Source organism: Urtica dioica, chromosome 8 (assembly GCF_054948205.1).
Source record: "Urtica dioica subsp. dioica isolate 48M chromosome 8, U.dioica_male_clone48M_v1_H2, whole genome shotgun sequence".
Lineage (NCBI taxonomy): Eukaryota > Viridiplantae > Streptophyta > Magnoliopsida > Rosales > Urticaceae > Urtica > Urtica dioica.
In genome coordinates, this window is record NC_142763.1 from 6886323 (window position 1) to 6900404 (window position 14082).

The 14082-nt window shown below is 40.0% G+C and overlaps 1 pseudogene; it reads left to right on the plus strand.

Annotated features, from left to right (window-relative positions):
- The first annotated feature begins 3890 nt into the window (after positions 1-3890).
- On the plus strand, positions 3891-5954 carry LOC149387696 (pentatricopeptide repeat-containing protein At5g50390, chloroplastic pseudogene; annotated as a pseudogene).
- The last annotated feature ends 8128 nt before the right edge of the window (positions 5955-14082 follow it).

Here is a 14082-nt window from a genome sequence, read left to right on the forward strand (position 1 = left end):
ATATAAATAAAGATTAATAAGCGAAATTTCTTTAATAATTGAACAAGTAAATAAATGCATCGTTAATCATTATTTTTAAATAGAATATTCAAAGTAAACATTGCTCATAGTGCACCTTAGCCTCATCGGCAGTTTTCCCGCCAACGGCTCTTGCAACCTTGACCCAACGGTCAGGGGTTTCCTTGTCGAACAAGGCAAGAGCACGCTCGAAGGCCTTGTTTTGCTTGTCGGTCCATAACGGCATTGTGGAGGAAGCCATTTGTGTTTTAACCTTGAGGGAGATGGGAAGATATATATATATATATATATATATATATATATATATATATATATATATAAGAACGGGAATAGTGTAATTGAAAAAAGAGCTTCAAAGAGGATATTAGAACTTTGTCTAAGTGTGAGTGATGGTTTGAATGAAAAATAAAAGAATGCAAGGCTTGCTTTTTATAAGGGGAAAAGAGTGAGGGGTGAGGTGGGATGTGGCTAGTTGTCACCGATGTGCCTTGTTAAATTTTTTTGACATTTGAAAAATAAAATGACGGAAAAACTGCTCAAATTTACTCTAATCGATATTTATACTCATTTTTTTCATGGGCAAAAATATCTCATGTTACGATTTTAGTTACGTATTAATACTTTCGCCGTTAAAATTTATGTTTGAACTTAATGGGTCAAGTAGTTACGGCGTTACTAAATAGTAACATGTGGTATTTTTGCAAAAAAAAAAATGAGTATATAAGTAGTGTTTTGTCTAAACATTTAATATTTTTGCCACTATTATTAGTTATTTGTCTCCTTAGGAACCACATTTCACTTGAGTGTTTATGAGTTGAAAGGGGGAAGAGGGATATTTTATCTCTTTATTTTATTTTTTATTATTAGCATGGAAGCACGTACGTATAGTTAAGGACTAAGAAACGCTGTCTTGATCATTTTTCCATACTTGCTAAATAAAATCGGAAATAGTGTATGCATGTTCACGTTTTAGCATGCTTCCATTTTTTTTTCTTTCTATTTTTTTTACTATTATTTGGACTCTTCTTTCATTGTGAGCTATACCAGTTTATTTCTATCTAAAGAAACAAAACTACGTTTTGGCATATTAATTGTATATGATTATATGTTGATGCAAACAAAAAAATTAAAATTAAAATGATAAATAATCAGGTAGTAAAAACATGAATGTAAAAATGGAATAAAAATAATACTTCATTGATATTGATCAAGAAAGGAATGATATATGAAAAGTTGAGCACATCCCAACTACGTTGGCAACCACTCGACTCTCAACATTTAACATTCAGTTTGTATTTACAATTACAACCATATATCCAATGGAATGGAAACAAACAACACCAAAAAAATCTTTTGAACCATATATCAAAATATTACTTCCTTCTTCAATGTAACAATACATGATATGATAATATAATAATATTTTGAACCAAATACATAATAAGACAATACGATAAAATTAACCGTCCTATTAATGGAATATAAATTATACCTTTATAAATCACATAATCAAATCAAGTTGTAGTAGCAGTAGAAGTTGATATATGAGAAGTTTTTTTTAATATATATTTATTTTTAATTAAAAAAATCGGTTAAATAACCGATATCCAGATTTTCCCAAAATCAAATCCGATATCCGGTCCAGTTTTGTAAACCGAATCGGTTATCCGAATCCGAATTTCGGTTAGCCGACGTGGCTCCAAATTTTGGTTTCGGTTTGGTTTGGATATCGGTTTTATCTGATTTTTGGTTCGGTTTTGCACAGCCCTACAAAAAATCATTCATTTCGATTTTTTTATTGGTATATTATTAGCTAGTTAGGTTTGTCTAGAAATTAGAGATAGTCCAAATAAAAAAGGCAAATATTAGATTTGAATAGATTTACATATTGAGGTATGCAATTTATATGTAGTAAAGCTGTATAAAAAAATTGCTAAATAGATAAGAATTTTGATTATATTGATGTAAACTTAAAACAATTGTTATTTTGTTAAATAATTAGTTTTATATGATAATTTTTTTGAAAATAAATGGTTTTATTTTGAAAAATAAAATTCATTTTTAATCATGTAAGTCAAAGTTAATCATAGACTTCATCGAGATATATTCAAAACAAATGAGTTTATTTTTATAAAAAAAAAAACTTATAAAATTATGAGCCACTTATATTGACTTTATTCTAGGTCTCAACTCTTAAAAATATACACAACGAACTCGATACATCCAACAAAATAAAACTAAACTCATTTTTTTATGGTGTAAAGGAATATATATTTCTTTCCTTAAATCGTATTTCTTAAAAAAAAAATATTAGACAAAATAATCGTTATAATTGATTGCATATTTATATTTAAATTATTCACAAAAAATTTAATTTGTATAGACACTTTTGAATTTTTATTAAATTTATGTACCTAGAACCAAGGACTTAAAAGCCGACGAATTTCCAAGAATTTCGTCCGGAAATTCGTTTCCGGCTAGTCAACGCCCGTCGAAATGGTAATATGTCGTTTCGTCGTCGTTTTTCGGTTTTTGTCGTTTTTCGCCGATTTTTATCATTTGTCGTTTTTACTGCTGTCGTTTTTTTAAGTATTATAATGTATCAAGTATTACAACAAAATATTATTACATATTTTAGTCTTCAAATATTTTGTGAAGATTCTATTTCATTTGAAAATATTACATACAAAATATTATATAAAAAATATTACATACAAAATAGCTCAAATTTATAAAATATTATACATTAATAGCACAAATTTATAAAATATTATATATATATATATATACAATTTTCTATTAAAAAAGATTATATACATAATGTATTTTATTTATATACGTTTAAAAATTGAAAAATTTATGTATGTATTACATGTATATATTTTAAATATATTTTGCCACATTTTTTCTGTTCGGTTTTTCATCGGGTTGTCGTTTTTCCATGGAAAACGGCATTTGAAAACTGCAAATCGAATACCCTTTTCCACATTTTTTCCGTTCGGTTTTCCATAGACTTGTCGATTTTTCGTAAATATGGAAGCTCGAAACGGTAACGAATATGACATTTTTTTCCTTGCCTAGAACTACTAATTTTTCAATGAACTATTATTAATTTTAACAAAGGTCGGATCTCGCTATCTACAATGTGGTTTCTTGGGTCACTCAGCCAACTACTTTTTTTTTTTTTTGTATTTTATGTCAGTGATTTAAAAAGTATTTTATGTTCAGTATTCAGACAAACAGTCAAAACAACATAGGCGGAGTTAACAATGCAAGAAACCATTTCTTTCAGGCTTCAGACCAACTCCACCCGAACGTCATTCCCACTGAATGGCGTCAGGGTGGAGTCCAACCATACCCTATATCCCACTCCAAAATGGCGTGGGTGTTTGATTGATTTTAGTGTTGCGCCAAATATGGCGCAACACTATTCACTACACTAAATTTTTTTAGCCCTTGTAAAGTTTAAAATTTATACATTTGCACTTATTTATAAAATTATATCATATTTATCCTTAAATTATTCATATTTTATATTTTAAATTTATTTTCAAATACAACATTGACATTTAGAGTTTGAGAAAAACTAAAATGACATTAATAAATATTAAGTTTAGTTTATGTTAATTTGTATTTTGAATTATTTTATGGAGTAATATTTTATTATTAAATAATGAATAAGTGGTATAATTGGAAGATATGAAACAAATATAAGGGTATGAAAATAAAAAGAGAAAGTTGAATATAAAATTAATATTTTAATCGAGTTGGTCTCAGACTTCGTACTCTCCGAAGCAAATCTCCGAACGAAACTCGCTCTGATCTTTCTTCTCTGCGTGTGTTTCCAAAGCTACGATCTCATCTCTATAGCCATGGAAATCTCGCTCGGATCTCGAACCGCCCCAATTTCTTGCGTCTTCGGTATTTCTTCCTCCGATACTCGGTCCTTCGAGCGCCGGAGATCTCTGATATCGCCGCCGAAGGCTGTGGCTCCCCGCGCAAAGTGCTCTCTCCAGCCACGCCCGGAGGCGAAACGTTTCGCGGTGGACGTTGGCGAGAGGAAAAAAACGGCATCGATCGAGGAGCCGAAGGTGGCTACGAGGTCGATGAGTGGGATTTACGATGATATAGAGAAGCTTGTTTCGGGGAAGAGATACGAAGAAGCACTCGAGGTTTTCGGGGTTTTGGAGATCGCTGGCTGTAATGGAATCCGGACCAGTACTCTCGATTCACTGGTAAGGGCTTGCATCGGATTGAACTCCGTTAGAGAAGTGAAAAATCTCTCTGAATTCGTTTCCAGGACTGGCCTTGAATTGGATTTGCACATGAGGAAGAAGTTTCTTTATATGCACGTGAGGTGCGGGATGATGATCGACGCACGCAAACTGTTTGACGAATTGCCCGAGTGGGACTTGGTCTCATCCACGATGATGATCGCGGGCCTCGTGGATTCGAGGCACTTTGCCGAGGCGATCAGTCTGTTCCTCGTGATCCACGAGAAATTCTCCGAGATCGATGCCCACACATTCGCCACCGTGATTGGAGCCTGCTCGGGCCTCGGAATCGTGACGATCGGACGGCAGATTCACTCCTGCGCGGTCAAGTCCAACGTGGTGGCCAACGCCTACGTGGCCTGCGCTCTGATCAACATGTACAGCAAGTGCAACTCCATTAAAGAAGCTCGGCTCGTGTTCTCCAGGATGGCGGAGAAGACAACGGTGGCTTGGACCTCGATCATCGCAGCGAACGCGCTCCACGAACACACCGAGGAAGCCCTGAGTTCGTACTACGAGATGAGAGACTCGGGCGTTAAAATCAACCATTTCACGTTCTCCATAGTCCTCAAGATCTGCTCGAGGCTCGCCTCGCTGGCGCACGCCAAGCAAGTCCACGCCGACCTGGTGAGCCACGGCTACGGATTCAACCTCGTCGCCAACACCGCGCTCATCGACTTCTACGGAAAGTGGGGCAGCGCCGAGGACGCCCGCAACGTGTTCGACAAAATGCCGTTCAAGAACGTGATCACGTGGAACGCGATGATTGCCGCGTACGGAAACCACGGGTTCGGGAGCGAGGCCATCGAGCTCTTCGAGAGGATGACGAGGGAGAACAACCGGAAGATCATCCCCAACCACGTCACGTTCCACGTGGTCCTCTCGGCTTGTTCCTACTCGGGCCTCTCCGATCAAGGCTGGGCGATCTTCGAGTCGATGAGCAGAGACCACAATGTCAAGCCTCGGGCGAAGCACTACGCGTGCATGATCGAGCTGCTCGGGAGAGAAGGCTGGTTGAAAAAAGCCCACGAGATGATACTGAAAGCCCCGTTCGAGCCCAAGATCAACATGTGGGACGCGCTTCTCACCGCTTGCCGGGTCCACGGGGATTTGGAGCTCGGGAGAATCGCCGCCGAGAAGATCTACGGAATGGAGCCGAAATTGCTCAACAGCTATCTAGTCCTCTTGAACATATACAAGGCCACAGGAAAGGCAAAGGAAGCTTCCTCCGTGCTGCGGACCCTGAAAAGGAAGGGTCTGAGGATTTTCCCGGCGTGCACTTGGATAGATGTGAAGAAACAGGCTCACGTGTTTCGGTCTGGAGACAAGACCCATGCGGAAACCGAAAAAATCTACCGGAAACTAAAGGAACTGACGGCCGAGATTACACAGCTCGGGTACGTCCCCGAGCGAGGCTCTGTGCTTGACGAACGCGAAGAACGGTCGTCACATCAGAGCGAGAAACTCGCGATCTCGTTCGGGATCATTAGTACTTCCGACGGGATGCCGCTGCAGATCGTGCAGGGCCATCGGGTCAGCGGCGATTGCCACTCCGCGATCAAGCTGATCGCTTTGGTCGCCGGGAGAGAAATCGTTCTCAAGGACGCTAGTAGGTTTCACCATTTCAAAGATGGAGATTGTTCTTGTGGAGATTATTGGTAATTTTTTTCAACAATTATACTACACTTTGCAAAATAAAATCGGAAATAGTGTATGCATGTTCACGTTTTAGCATGCTTCCATTTTTTTTTCTTTCTATTTTTTTTAACTGTTATTTGTACTCTTCTTTCATTGTGAGCTATACCAGTTTATTTCTATCTAAAGAAACAAAATTTTGGCATATTAATTGTATATGATTATCTGTTGATGCAAACAAAAAAATTAAAATTAAAATGATAAATAATCAGGTAGTAAAAACATCAATGTAAAAATGGAATAAATATAAGAATTAATCTCATTTATACCCCTCTGGACTTATACCTCCGTTACATTTCACCTCCTGGATTCGGAAATGTTGCAGAACTAATCTCAGAACTTAGATACGTGTTACAACTTGCCACTTCCGTCAATATTTGGACGTTAAGTGGTAACGGTTTGATGATGTGGCATGATTTTAAAGCTTTTATTGGTGGAATTATGATTTTACCCCTGACTTAGTTTATTTGAAGTGAAAAAGAAATTGAAAACTAAAATCTAAATGAAATAAGCTGGAATAATAAATAGAAGAAGGAACTAAATCGCGAATAATAAATAGAAGCTGGAATAATAAATAGAAAATCCCAAATCAAAACTAAATCGCGATTTCGGCTGAACCCTAGATCGCGAAAAAAAAAAAACCTTCTTCCCGAAACAAAACCCTAATCCAATCTGTTGTTCGTCAATGGCGTCGTCTTCCACGAGTAATTTCTCTGACGGAGTCGACGATGTCCATTCCGATGACAAGCAGAGGCCGCGGTGTCGATGCAAGATGGCGTGTGTTCTGCGGACGGCGTGGAAAGGTGATCATCCTGGTCGGCGTTTTTATGGGTGTTCAAGATACAAGGTAATTGATATTTCCCCTATTCTCGTCTTTGTTGTTGTTTTGGGATACTGATTTCGTGTCCTTGTTTTTATAGCAGAGCCCCGACGATAGAGGTTGTGGTATATTGATTTGGGTTGATCCTGAGATGTGTAAAAGGTCAGTTCAAATAATCCCTGGTTTACTTAAAATGATTAACAATCTGGAAGCTGTTTTGAAACAAGTTGAAGTGTCAAATAATTATGGTTATGGCGGAGATGAGGACGAGCTGAATAGACTGAGGGAGAAGATAGCTACATAAGCGCAAAAGATCAAGTTTTATATGGTTCTCGTCATGCTTGCTCTTTTTTATGTCATATGTTTCAAATAAGTAAATGTTTTGAATTGATTGTGGTTGTATGTAATTGTCAAATTATGTTGTAATGTTTTGGGGATTATGATAGTTGAAGTTTGGTCTAAACTTTGTAATTGGTATTTTGTAATGTAAATTGGTATTTTGTAATGGAATGCTGAATTTTCTAGCTTGAGATCTGAAGTTTGGTTTTAGTTTAAATCTGATACCTTAGTAATGAATAAAAAGCCATTAAAATTGTCAAAGGCACAAATCTAATACATTGTCAATAAAAAGCCATAACAAGTTGTCAATAAAAGCCACAAATCTGAAACATTGTCAATGCAGAAAGAACTAGTTTCGATACACATAATTCATACACATAATTCATAGATTTTCCATCAAGTTTTGTGAACTTGTCACCCAAAAAAAAGTACTCAGTTTTGTGAACTTGTCACAAAAAAAAAAAAGTAAGTACATGATAAAAAAAAAGAGCATTTAATTGTCTTTACATCCAATCTCCAAATAAAGTTCTTGGTAGAAGGCCGAAACGCCTGGTTGGGGCCCGGTTAAGTCGAGGACTCCGCTGCAATCAGAAGGGTTATGAGTAATGACCACATACAAATAACAGAACTGGGTTCAAGAGTTATTGAGTTTACCCTTATCGGTGCTTGTTGTGCCGGTTGTTGAGTTGATTGGCTCGTACTAGCAGCTTGTTGTGTGGGTTGTTGAGTTGATTGGCTTGATCCTCCACCATGTCCACGTCCCCTTCCACGGCCACGTCCCCTTCCACGTCCTTCATCTTGAGCATCTCTAGCCTGTTGATGTGCATCCTTAGCTTGACGTTGTTCTTGTCTCTGCAATATCAAGAAATGTAACCACATTTATAAACATTGCAGTGATTTTCTAAAGCAAGAAATCTGCCAACAGAGTTAACAAAATTTGTATAATCTTACCAAATTTTATTGTTGTCTTCTAAAGCATGTAGTGAGGTTGTGGCCATACTTTCCACAGCCAAAATTTTTGACTGTGACATGTTTCCTGGTCATTCTAGTCCCACGTGGTGGCACAACCTCATCGTGCTCGAGTCGTCTTAGTTTTTTTGGCCTTCCTGGTCCTACTCTGTTGGGAGGCATTCCCATAGGTGTCTTTCATGTCTCGGGCCACTGCTCTATGAGATTAATTGCACAGATTTTGTTCTTGTATTACATGTCTGATCCTTCACATGTACTACAAGATCAAGAGGTTTAAATTTCTCCCAACATCAGATATGAAGAATCAGCCATCACAGTCCTAGATCGTAAGGAGAAAGTCTTAAGGAATAAGATTATACCTCTGATCAAGGTACTTTGGAAGAGTCACTCCACAGAAGAAGCTACTTGGGAGCTTGAGAGCGAAATGCAAAAGAAATACCCTGCCTTATTCTAAGTTTCGAGGACGAAACTCTTCTAAGGGGTTAGGGATTGCAATGTATAAACTTTTGTAAACGCTCGACTTGTGAATTTGAATAAAATGGACGAGTTTTATTTCAAATTCTTGTTGCATATGAGACGTCCTTAAATTTTAAATATCTTGGAAAATGAAAATATTTAAGGTCGATGGAATTTCGGAATGAGAATATTCGAGTAATTCAATATTATTATTCGAAAGATACTCGGAGATTTAAAAATCTCGAGAGTAAAAAATAAATTCCGAGATCCCTTAAGTATATTCAAAATAACGAGAAATCATAATAATTTTCTCGGTTATTTTTCAAGATTATTTTTAATTAACTAAGGACATGATTGTGAGATTTTATTTTAAAAGGACTTATGTGCAACATTTTGAAGGACGAGATTGAAAGAAAAAGAGGAAAAGGGGATCGTTTTAAGAGAATCGTGTCAAAGTTTGAGTGGACCGCTTGTACCGCGTGGCGTAACGTGAGAATGCCACGTAGCCACTGATTCCACTCTCCCTCTCTCTTTCTCGGCCACGTCACCCCTCATCACTCTCTTTCTTTCTCTCATTCTCGGTCTCCATCTCTCTTCTCTCCATCTTCTTCCTCACATCACTCGGCCAAAAGAACCAGGAAAAGGAAAAAAAAAAAAAAACAACACCGAGCTCCATCTTCACCGTCACCCCTCATCACTGCCATCCTCTCTCACTCTTCTCATGTACTACATCATCATCACTGCCATCCTCTCTCACTCTTCTCCTTCCTTTCTTCTTTGCGCGCCATCAAGCCATCGAGCCACGTCGCCGCGCGTCCACGCCGAGGAAGCACTCCGCCGCGAGCTCGCCGTGAACCACCGGGACGTCAGAGCAAGGGGAAATCACCGGGAAGAGGACGAGGAAGCAGTGGAAGCAAGGGATTTCGCTGATTAAGGTGAGGATTTCTTCTCCTTGGTTTGGATTCAAAGCTAGGGTTCATAGCTTGTGAAATTGGGGGTTTTGAATCCGAGTCAAAATCAGTGGAATTGATGGGTTTTAATTGGTTGTGGGACTTGATTAAAGATGTTCCTAACTCGGATTTGAGCATTGTTATGAATTTTCTTGGTTTTGGTATGAAATTTGGCCGAAAATGTGATAAACTAGGTTTTGTGTTGGGGCTTTTGATTTCTGCGAGTTATGTGATGATTCTGAGACGTTCTAAACCTGTTTAAAGCTTGAGTTTTGGTTGATAATGGCTGTTTGGAATTTTGTTGAATTTTTGGACGAATTTTCATTGGGGTTACTCTTGGCCGTGTGAATCTTTAAGGTTTGTTTTCAGATTTGTGATGAATTGTTGTTATCTGAGGCTGATAGGATAAATCTGAGAACCTATATACCTTGTGTTGAGTAGTTGCTTGACCGTGGGTTTGTTTTGAGGTTTTGAAATTGTATAGTTTGGTTGTGTGTTTTGGCCGTGAGCTATATTGGGTCATGTGAGGTGTTGAGACTGTTTTGTGGATTGATTTATGAGCCTCGGTTTGATATGTTTGTGATCGTTGTTGTGTTAGGACGTTTTCGGTTAGTTGGATTCGGGTTGAGTTCGCTTGAATTGGTTTTGGGTTCGGGTTGTAAGTTATGAAAACGGGATTTGGATTTTGGAAGTTTATTAGAGTTGGAATTAAGATGTTAACTCGTTATGGGATTCCGGGTTTGAATTACAGATCTTGACGGACGAGCGGGAACCCGACGAGTCGAAAGCGACAAGGCCGGTTTTTGAAGATATCGGGATAAAGGAGTTATCGAAATAAAGCTCGATTAACTCGTGAGTTTTAAATCGCTTATAGCGTTTAAATACTCATAGTTTGTTTTATGATATGTATTTTCAGTATTTAAATAAATAATTTATGATTATTTATTTAATAACGTTTGTGAGTTTAATTTATTATTCGTTTGGAATTCTCGGTTATTTTAATTTTGGATTATTTAATTTATTTAAGACTCATGATTACCCGTTGAACTTTATTTCGTATCATTCTCGATACGAGAGTACGCGAGTCTTGAATAAGTTTAACTTCCGGAAAACCGAGGAATAATAAATTAAATTCTCGAATTCCGAACCAACTCTAATCCCGACAACGAGTCATATCCTCTTTAAGAAAACTCGAATCCAATAACTAATGTTCAACTCCGGATGCTAGCTCTTTCGACGTTTCGACAAGTGCCTCGAAGAACGTGTGAAGCAAGACATCTTCGGGAATCGTCAAGCTTTCTGTCGAACAATTCCGGGTAAGTGAGGAGACATAAGTCAACTACTTACCAAGGGTATACTCCTGTTCGTTTGTGCATTTGCTTGCTAGTAAACAAGAGTAGGTAAAAGCCTAGAATGAATAAACTCGAAAGTTAAGGCTTCGGCCACTCTTGCTTGAAAACTTAGTTCGGGTACGCCCGTTAGGTTCAAACGCTAACTTGAACCAGCCACGTTTGCTTTGTGTGTAGTTAGACTTCTCTTCAAACTCTAGGAAGTAGGTTAGAATCGAGAGGACGGAAGAGCGATAGACTCTCAAATTCAATCGAGAGTATAGAGTTCGGAAGTCACATTTCGAGCTTTCAACTTAAAACACTTAACGAGCTTCAAAGGGAAACAATAAGTTCTTTCGGGGTTTATCCCGTTACGCTCTTCCGTATATAAGTTTAACGTGTACGTTGCTAGCTGCAGTGTACCCAAACTTTAAAACTCATGTCGGTGGTACTCACAAGTCCATGACTTGTGCTTGGCGGGCCATGCCGGTTCGTGCGCCGAGTACTCGAAGCAATGGGTGAAGGTCGCGCATCGCGAGCTCATTGCTAGCTGGAAGACTCACCGGAAGCTGCCTTGAGCACACCGGGGCTTAGTGGGTGAAGGTCGCGGTTCGCGAGCTCACTATGCCAGAGACCAGTGGCGCTGACGTCATGATGAAGAAAGTACCACTAGTGGATCCCAGACAGGTGTTAAAACTTAGATCAGTTGACGACTTCTGCTCGAAGTCTGAAACCGATCTCTAGTCGGACCGTAGGTTATAACAGTGAGAAGTGTATAACCTTGCGGGACGGCTAGTATTCTAGGATGCGCACTCATTCGTCACTTATAGGTGATAGCTGCATCCTGCATTCTTGTTTGCTTGTTTGCACGTCACATGTTTTGCATTAGCTTGCTTTTCTTTCCTAGGCTAGACTCCCGCTTACTGAGTCATTCGACTCATAGTTTTATGTCCCTTGGTAATGTAGATAAAAGAAAAGCTGGTAAGCGGGAAACGAGATTGAAGACCGAGACCGAGCGCGTATTGCCTTGACCTATGGGCTATGGGATTTCTTAATCGGGGGTTAGTATCTTATGACATCTTTGTATAGGAGTCGCTATAAGACTCTATGTTATAAAAGCGAAAAATTTCTCCGAATTTTCGCAAACTATTTTATTATATAATCTTATGAGATATTATGTTTAATTTATGTGTTTATATTATGAGTTATGTACAGATTTGAGTTGATCAGTCGCGTTTCGTGGGCGAGTTGTCGCTCGCGGGTCATGACAGATTTTGTGGTATCAGAGCCAGGTTTAGCCGTTTCTGTAGACTTGGGATACGTGTTCTCGGTATAGGTCGCGAGTATGCCATATGATAGTGTTGTGCTTAGAGTCGACCTGTCTAGAGATAGGTTCGACATGATGCAGGATGAGTTGCAGGATGAGTTGCTAGGAGTTAGATCTCTCCTCCCCGATGAGATTCGTCTGTACTGCGATGCGATCACGTGAATTCCTTCGACCGTAAGTACGTTCAGTGTCGTGAGAGGCACCATCACTTAGGGGCCGGTGGATCGGTCGGACTTTTGAGTGGATGAGTGTCATCTCGACGTTTCACTACTCCAGTACGAATATCGCGATGACCCCTCCTTATTGGCCGACGATGAGTCGATGGACTCGTTTCACCGCTGACAACATTATCAGTCGAGATTGTGAGATGTTCCAGAAAGTGATACAATACACGTTCAGGGCCAGGAGAGAGGGACGAGTGAGAGGAGCAAGTTTACGAATTCTACCAGCTCGGGATTGAATCGGTTGTCCGATATGGAGATCGTCTTGTCCAAGAAATTGTGGACCGGTGTCCGACGTGCTCGAGGATAGACTCCGGCGAGGTATCGAGTATTGGGAGCTGTGTGTAGAGCTTCAATATCTGACGCTGGAATCTGATTGTCCCTCGTTCGTTGTCTTGCAAATGCAGACTGAGTTCCTCGTCGTGACGCGATGTGGTATATGAGTACCTTACCCCCGATGATTACTTTTCCGGTGGTTCTTCCGCATGATGACGAGAAGGTTGACTGTGACGAGGGAGATTTCGAGGAGGATCCCGCTGAGCCTTCGGACGACCCAGTTACGTAGACGTTTGCTTGTCAACCATGAGAGTGGTTGCTTTGTGTGTGTAACGAGAGAACTAGCATTTTGTGTTTAAATCTCGTTTGACTAGACCTTGAGAGACTAGTCCATGTTGGTTATGCATTCTCGAGGTTGTGACTTGGATTTTAACCATGCCATCTTCCATGTGTAGAATTGAGCAGGCATGGGGCCTAGACAAGACCCGTCTAATGCCGAGAATGTTATAGCGGCGGATCTCACGGAGATCAGACGTGCGCTGGAGAGACAAGCTGTTGACGCAACCCAGAGAGATGAGATGAATCGGAGGTTCGCGCAGCAGCTAGAAGAGCAGAACCGCACGATCGCGGAACTCGACAAGGTTGAACGCGTCGTCTCAACAGTACCCAACGCCTCCAGTTTCAGGAGAACGACTAGAGAATCCACCGCCAGTGCTAGTGGATCCTCCTGAGGAACACAACTTCCAGATCCCTGACGTCGTTCCTCCTGTGAGCGAGCCGGTATACGAGAGGTTTCGTAAGCAGAAGCCTCCGACGTTTGATGGCCATGTTGATCAAGCTGCAGCTGAGAACTGGGTCAAGAAGATGCAGCAGATCTTTAACTACATACAGCTGTCTGATACCGAGAGAATGGCTTGCGTTGTGAATCAACTGGAGGATGAGGCTAGGGGCTGTGGGAAGTGATGGTGTCGTCTGAGGATGTCCACTCAATGACGTGGGTCGATTTCCTCAATCTGTTCCATGGGAAGTACCTGAGTGAAGCTAACCTGTCGAACAAGGTACACGAATTTATAAGCCTACGACAAGGTTCAATATCAGTTTCAGAATATACGACAGAGTTCGACACGTTAGCAAGGTTCGCTCCTTTCCTAGTCCCTACTGATCAGGCTAGAAAGATGAAGTACATGCATGGGCTCAACGTGGATACAGTGAGCCAAGTGGATTGCGGCGATGATTGACCCCGCTCTTTCGCCAACGTTGTGCAAAGAGCTTTGCGGATTGTCGGCTGGCGCGAGGGTGATCGGACCCCTGCACCCAAGGAACAACCGAAAGCCAATGCCAGAGTCTTCTCTATCCATGAAAATGAAGTGCGAGCAGGGTCGTCCACCGCTGTCACAGGTCAGATTTTC